This window comes from Camelus dromedarius, chromosome 23, assembly GCF_036321535.1.
Source record: "Camelus dromedarius isolate mCamDro1 chromosome 23, mCamDro1.pat, whole genome shotgun sequence".
NCBI lineage: Eukaryota > Metazoa > Chordata > Mammalia > Artiodactyla > Camelidae > Camelus > Camelus dromedarius.
The window spans coordinates 22,995,008-23,001,362 of record NC_087458.1 but is presented as its reverse complement, the minus strand read 5'-3'; the positions used below and the strand labels follow the sequence as shown (position 1 = coordinate 23,001,362).

Below are 6,355 nucleotides of genomic sequence, written 5' to 3'. Positions count from 1 at the left end.
TTCTGCTCTCAGAGACCTTGTTGCCAGTGAGGAATGTAAGTATACAATTATAACAGAAAATGATAAATGCCCTGATGGGGAAGCACTTAATGGAAGGGTGGGGATCAGGGAAGGTTTCCTGGAAGAAAGAATATACAAACTAAGAGTTAGCAAGGCAAAAAGAGGGAAGAGGAAGTGAGTGTTCCTGGCAAAGTGAGCAGTATGTTCAGAGGCTAAAGAGGATGACACTTTTGAGGAAATAAATTACTGAGAGAATATAGAGCCATGAGTATCATGAGTGAGGGAGATGGAGCAAACAGGTAGGTGGGTTTGATCTAAATCAAAATGGGCATTTCACCCCTTCCCCATGTTTAAATATTGTACTGTTGTTTACTATGAAATCCTTACAGCCTTTGAGTAGTAGGCGGCAGCTGTCTTACCCATGGAGAAGCTCAGTTTTCAAAACTGAAACTCACGAAGTCAACAGTAAGTCTGAAAATATCATCGCTTCTTGATGCAGCTTCCTTTTCTTCATTTTTCAGTTTTATTAGGTAAAATGGATATAATTTGACTGCACATATACTATATATTGCATGTAAATATAATATACTGTGCATTTGAAAAAGTTACATATATGTACTGTTCATTGTTTCTAAGAACAGTTTAGAGCCTTAGCTTTAAAAAAAGCTAAACAGTTATCAAAGGATAAAGGGCCAACCCCAAAATAAGAATCAGCAGAACGCAGTAATCCAGTCATAAAGGACAGTCAGGTGTGCTTGCACACACTCAAGAAATTGATCATTTGAGTTATAAATGATAAGTAGTTCATTTGTGTCCTTTTTTTTTGAGATTCCACATATAAGTGATATCATATGGCATTTTTCTTTCTCTTTCTGGCTTACTTCAGTTAAAATGACATTCTCCAGTTCCATCCATGTTGCTGCAAATGGCATTATTCTTTTTTATGGCTGAGTAGTAGTCCACTGCATATACATATATATCTATATATAGAGATATATAGTGGTCTGCCAATGGACACCTGGGTCATCTCCACATCCTGGCCACTGCAAACAGCATAAATGAAGCTTCTTTTTTAATTGACCACCTAAGCAACAAGAACAAACTGAGCAATTCTGGGTCTTTTATGGTTCCATATAAATTTCAGGGTTATTTGTACTAGTTCTGTGAAAAATGTCCTGGGTAATTTGACAGGGATTGTATTAAACCTGTAGATTGCGTTGGGTAGTATGGCCATTTTAACAATATTAATCCTTCCAATCCAAGAGTGTGGGTTATCTTTCCATCGGTTTGAATCATCTTCAGTTTCATTTATCAGTGTTTTATAGTTCTCAGCATATATGTCTTTCACCTCCTTGGTCAGGTTTATTCCTAGGTATTTTTTTTTTTGGTGCAATTTTAAAGGGAATTGTTTTTGAATGTATGTATGTATATGCATGACTGGGACATTGTGAGGTACACCAGAAATTGACATATTGTAACTGACTGTACATCAATTAAAAAAAAATAAAAGGAATTTTTTTTTTAACTTTCCTTTTCTGATATTTCATTGTTAGTGTGAAGAAATGCAGCAGATTTCCGCATGTTTGTCTGGTGTCCTGGTACCTTGCTGAATTGGTTTATCAGTTCTTGTAGTTTTTGTGTGGAGATTTTCTGTATATAATATGTCATCTACATATAATGACAGTTTTACTTCTTTTCTTCCAATTTATATCCCTTTAATTTTTTTCTTTTCTAATGGCTGTGGCTAAGATTTCTAACACTATGTTGAACAGAAGTGGTGACAGTGGGTAGATAGCCTTGTCTTGTTCCAGATTTTAATGGGAAGGCTTTCAGCTTTTCACCATTGAACATTATGTTGGCTGTGGGTTTGTCATAAATATCTTGTATTATGTTGGGATATGTTTCCTCTATATGCACTTTGGTAGGAGTTTTTATCATAAGTGGATGCTGAAGTTTGTCAAATGCTTTTTATGCATCTATTGAGATGATCATGTGGTTTTTGTCTTGTCTTTTGTTGATGTGGTGTATCACCGTGATTGATTTACAAATATTGAACCATCCTTGTGATCCTGGGATGAATCCAACTTGCTTATGTTGTGTGATTTTTTCTATGTGTTGTTGGATTTGGTTTGCTAACATTTTGTTGAGAAGTTTTGCATCTATATTCATCAAAGATATTGCTGTAATTCTCTTTTTTTTTGGTAGTGTCTTTTTCTGGTTTTGGTATCAGGGAGATGTTGGCTTCGTAGAATGACTTTGAGAGTGCTCAGACCTCTTGTTTACAAGAGATATGGAGGCTAGAAGGACACATTCAATAACACTATGAGGAAGCAGTCAGCCAAATTCAGAATATAGGACAATTTAGAGAACAGATGACCCAGTTTTACTAATTGTTCTGGGGAAAAAGGATGAGGAATGAAGAAAGGAAGGAAGGAGTATTATAAAGTAAAACCTAACAACCAAATGCAAGGAGGTGTGGACCTTGTTTGGATCCTCCATAGAAGAATCGGTTATAAGCTGACATCTCTGTGACAATCAGGGAAATTTGAATATGCTCTTATTATTTGGTGGTAATAATAAACACTTGTTAATTTCTGTTAGGCTTAATAATGCCATAAGTGTTTACATATGCATAGATAGGTAATGTTCTTATTAGAGATCCTTTGTAAATAATTTTTCAATAGAATAGGATATCTTGGTTTTGCTTTAAAATATTCCAGGAGAAACAAAACCCAGCAACTTTGGGGAGGTAGATGAAACAAGATTGGTAGAACGTCCATGATTGTTGAAGGCGAATAGTGGGTTCATTGATTTTCTCTACCTCTGTGTATTTAAACATAATAAAAGTTTAAAAAATTATCTTTGCTTTCCTTGAATAGGAAGATTACAATCTGAAAATAAAGAGTAGGACTGCACTGTAACTTTGCCTATATTTAAAGACGTAGTAAAAGTAATTTGGAGAGGCATCAGCCTACGCCATGGCAGGAGGGAGCTGTGACACGTGGAGGTTCTGCCTGGAATTACAGAAATATTTTGAGTGGCAGCTTTGAGGAGCTGAGATCGAATTGAATTAAAAGACACTGCCTGCATACAAACAGTTGGATCATATCAGTGAGGGACTTTATGTTCCTTTTGTGCTTCTGGCCTGCCAGTCCCCACTTTGTGCCAGCAGCTCTGTCTCTCACAAGCTGGAGGCTGATCCTTCATCCAGTGAGTTAATTTTAAATGAAATGAAAACCAAGTCATAATGTTTGGTTCACTACGCAGGCAACAGGCACTGTCTGCCTCATTAATGATTAACACAGCAGCTGGTAATGTCTTGCAGCTGGTTGACCAGTTTAATGATGCCAAAATTTGGCTACATCCTCCTTCTGTTCTGACCAAGGCAAGATCAGCTTTCCTCACGGTGGCTCAAGCCTGGTGCTTGACACACGCTGTACCCCCAAGTCCACATCGATTATTGAGAAGAAGGAATACTATTTCTTCTACTGTGACCAGCTCAGGTGCAAAGGCTCTGGTGCTTGTGCTAAGCTAGGCACAGAGAATGCAGGACCTAGAATGCATTTACCTAGAAGAAACAGGATACCCTAAGAGGCAAAGTTATGTCTCAGAACTAAGGGGCCACTATTACTAGAGACTGGCCCTAGAAGAAAGTCTTGGAGAGGTCCTAGATAGCCAGGGAAAGAATTAAGAACTTGTTCTTCCAAGAGGTGCATATAAGGTCCAGAGCTGAAGGTTAAAGAGCAGGTCAGAGCACGCAAAAGTTTTGAAATCCAAGCTCACGTTAGCTGCAAAAGGGATGCAGCTTCCAAAACTCTGTGATGTGAATATTGAACTTACTCTACTTATATTTCTGTAACACCTCAGATCTGAGAAAACCTAGAAGCGTGAGTGGGGAGATACCTGCTTTTGGCTGACTGGCCAATCATGGCATTGAAAGGCAGGCAGAACGGAATGAAGATCCACAGGTAGGCTTTGAAGTCAGCAGCCTGGAAGCCAGAAGCCTGAGTTAAAGTTTCAGCCATTCTGTTTACCAGTGAGACTTTGGATAATATTTTTAACCTCTTGAGATTCAATTTCCTCATGTATAAAATAGAGCATTTGAAGGATCAGATAACTAATGAATATCATAAATGGTAGCTATTATTAATAATTGAACATCTCAGATATTAGCTTTGTCTTTTCTTTGTCAGGTATCAAGTTTTGTGTATACCTCATCTCTTATTTACTGGGGGAAAAGTCTCTGATATAGGCGTTGCTATCATTGTATTACTGGTGAGGGAACTGAGGCTGAGGATCTGCCCTGATCATTGACCGGAGGTGGCAGAGGTGGAACTAAGCCAGCTCTGCCTTCTGAACTTCCCGCTGCCTACTCTGCCCCAATCCAGCAATTTCTAAGCTTCTCCTAGTCTCCACTTACTTTTTGCCCTAGCCTCCCCGATGATCTTGACCATTTCCCTTGGGATGCTTTGCGGAGCAACTCATAATTTATGACAGTGTAGACTGGCTTGCTAATAGAAGGTACCACATCAGTGAGAACAGAGCTCCAACCTGGGGCCATCTCTGTCCTGGCTGCTTGACTTTCTTAAAGCCCCTGATGAAGAATGATGCTGTTGGTATTCTGGGCTGTGAAGACTAATTTTCAGTTAGGTCCTTGAACACTTTATTTCCTTTTACCAGATGCCTATTGTGACTGTTCTCTAACCTAAGTTATTTATTTTTAGCATTAGAGGTTGCAAGGGCAGCCAAGGAGTGCAGAGCTTTAGGCATCACACCATCTCCCATCCCTACCCCACCTCCTGTTCACGCAGACACGTGCGCACAGGCATGTGCAAGCCTCTGTGCACTTGGGCTGAAGTGAGTCCTCCACGGTGCCAGAACAGACACTATTTAACTTGGAGGAAGTGTTTCGTTTCTACCCTTCTGAAACCTTGTCAGCGTAAGAAAAACGGAAGCTGTGACTTTTCAATGCCATCTGGTAAGTTAGATTGAGCATCAGCGCCGGGGCGCGTGTCTGTTGTGCTGAAACAAGCCTCTCTAGGATTGAAGAGCTGACTTTCTCTCGGGGCTCTCGGGGGAAGGAGGCATTTCCAAGGCCTGCCTCACTGAGAGGCATGTCGGGAATTAGCCACCCTTCCCCCTCAACCATCGCTGTCACCTTTTGGATGCGCTTATCCTGTGTGAATCACACACATGCTCAGTCCCAGACCACCTGCCTGGGGTCCTGGCTAAGCCCCAGTGCAGTTAATAAGGAGTTCAGTAATCTCTGTGCATGCCAACATGGAGCCATAGCATCTAACTCCTTTTTTTTTTTTTTTTTTTCCCAAACCCCGGGCAATTTTCCTTCATTTTCACGGTAGCACCAGTAGAACCCAGCTAATTGTGAGTCCCTGCAAGGAAACTCATTGTCAAAGTGAAAATTGAAGACAAGGAGAGCCTTCCTGTCTGCTTCCTCTGGCAGTGCTGAAGCCCCCTTCTGCAGCCGTCAGTGCTGAGTGATGAACAAGTCCCCACCGCGGCATCATCTGGCAGTGAGTGTGGAGAGATGGCAGTGTGTGGTCACGCCCCTGGCCCAAGTGGGGCTGTGGCGGAAGAGCAGAGGCTGTGTCAGGCCAGGCCTCCCTCTCCATCACTGGCCCTCGGCGCGTTTGGGTGACTCTGCAGACTTTGACTCAGCTGTGCTTCTGTGTCCTTCCTCCAGCCCTGTCGTGGGCCAGTGCTGCAGGCTCGAGCTCCTGCCTGTGGTTCCCTGGAAGTCAGCCTGCTGAGTGGCTGAGCCCAGCCAGGGCCCGATCCACTGTTGCCAAGAGAGAGGCTTTAGAGAGCGTGGTGGCTTCGTGATGTGTGTGCTTGTGTAGGTGGAGCCACAGTTTCCAACTTCCCTTTCCTGTATGTTTCCTGCTAGGGCGGGTCACAAGAGAGCCTTGTGCGGGAGGTGGAGGGCGAAAGTGAAGGCACAGCCATTTGTAGCTCACATACGTTGTCGCCGATAAGCTGACTCACCTCGTCAGCGTGAAGTAGTAACTAGGATGCTCTTTGGCTCCTTGATAAAGGGCCCTGGCTTCTGCAGGACATTCATGCCTCCAAGGCCAGAGGCAAGAACTGACATGCATTTCAGTCCATCTTGTGGGTTCCTGCTTCTTGCTTTCCCCCACATTCCTGCCTGTCTGCCCTGTGATCAACAAGCTCCAACAGCAGCTGTAGATGTTCAAAAGAAACCTGCTTAACCAGGGTTCACAACTGCATAAAGTCAAGTCCTTGTAGTAAATCTGTCAGTCTGCCTGCTTGTCTATCAATCAGCTCTCATGGTGTTTCTGCTACTTTGGCTGAACCCTGACTGATACCAGTTGGAACA

At 42.3% G+C, this 6,355-nt stretch overlaps 1 long non-coding RNA gene across 1 annotated transcript in view; it reads left to right on the top strand.

The window, feature by feature from the left end:
* Positions 1-263: 263 nt before the first annotated feature.
* The window catches only part of LOC116148072 (uncharacterized), a 319,134-nt gene continuing 313,042 nt past the window's right edge, over positions 264-6,355 (top strand). The window contains exon 1 of the long non-coding RNA XR_010377415.1: positions 264-299. This is a non-coding gene — a long non-coding RNA (uncharacterized LOC116148072). The remainder of the gene's footprint in view (positions 300-6,355) is intronic.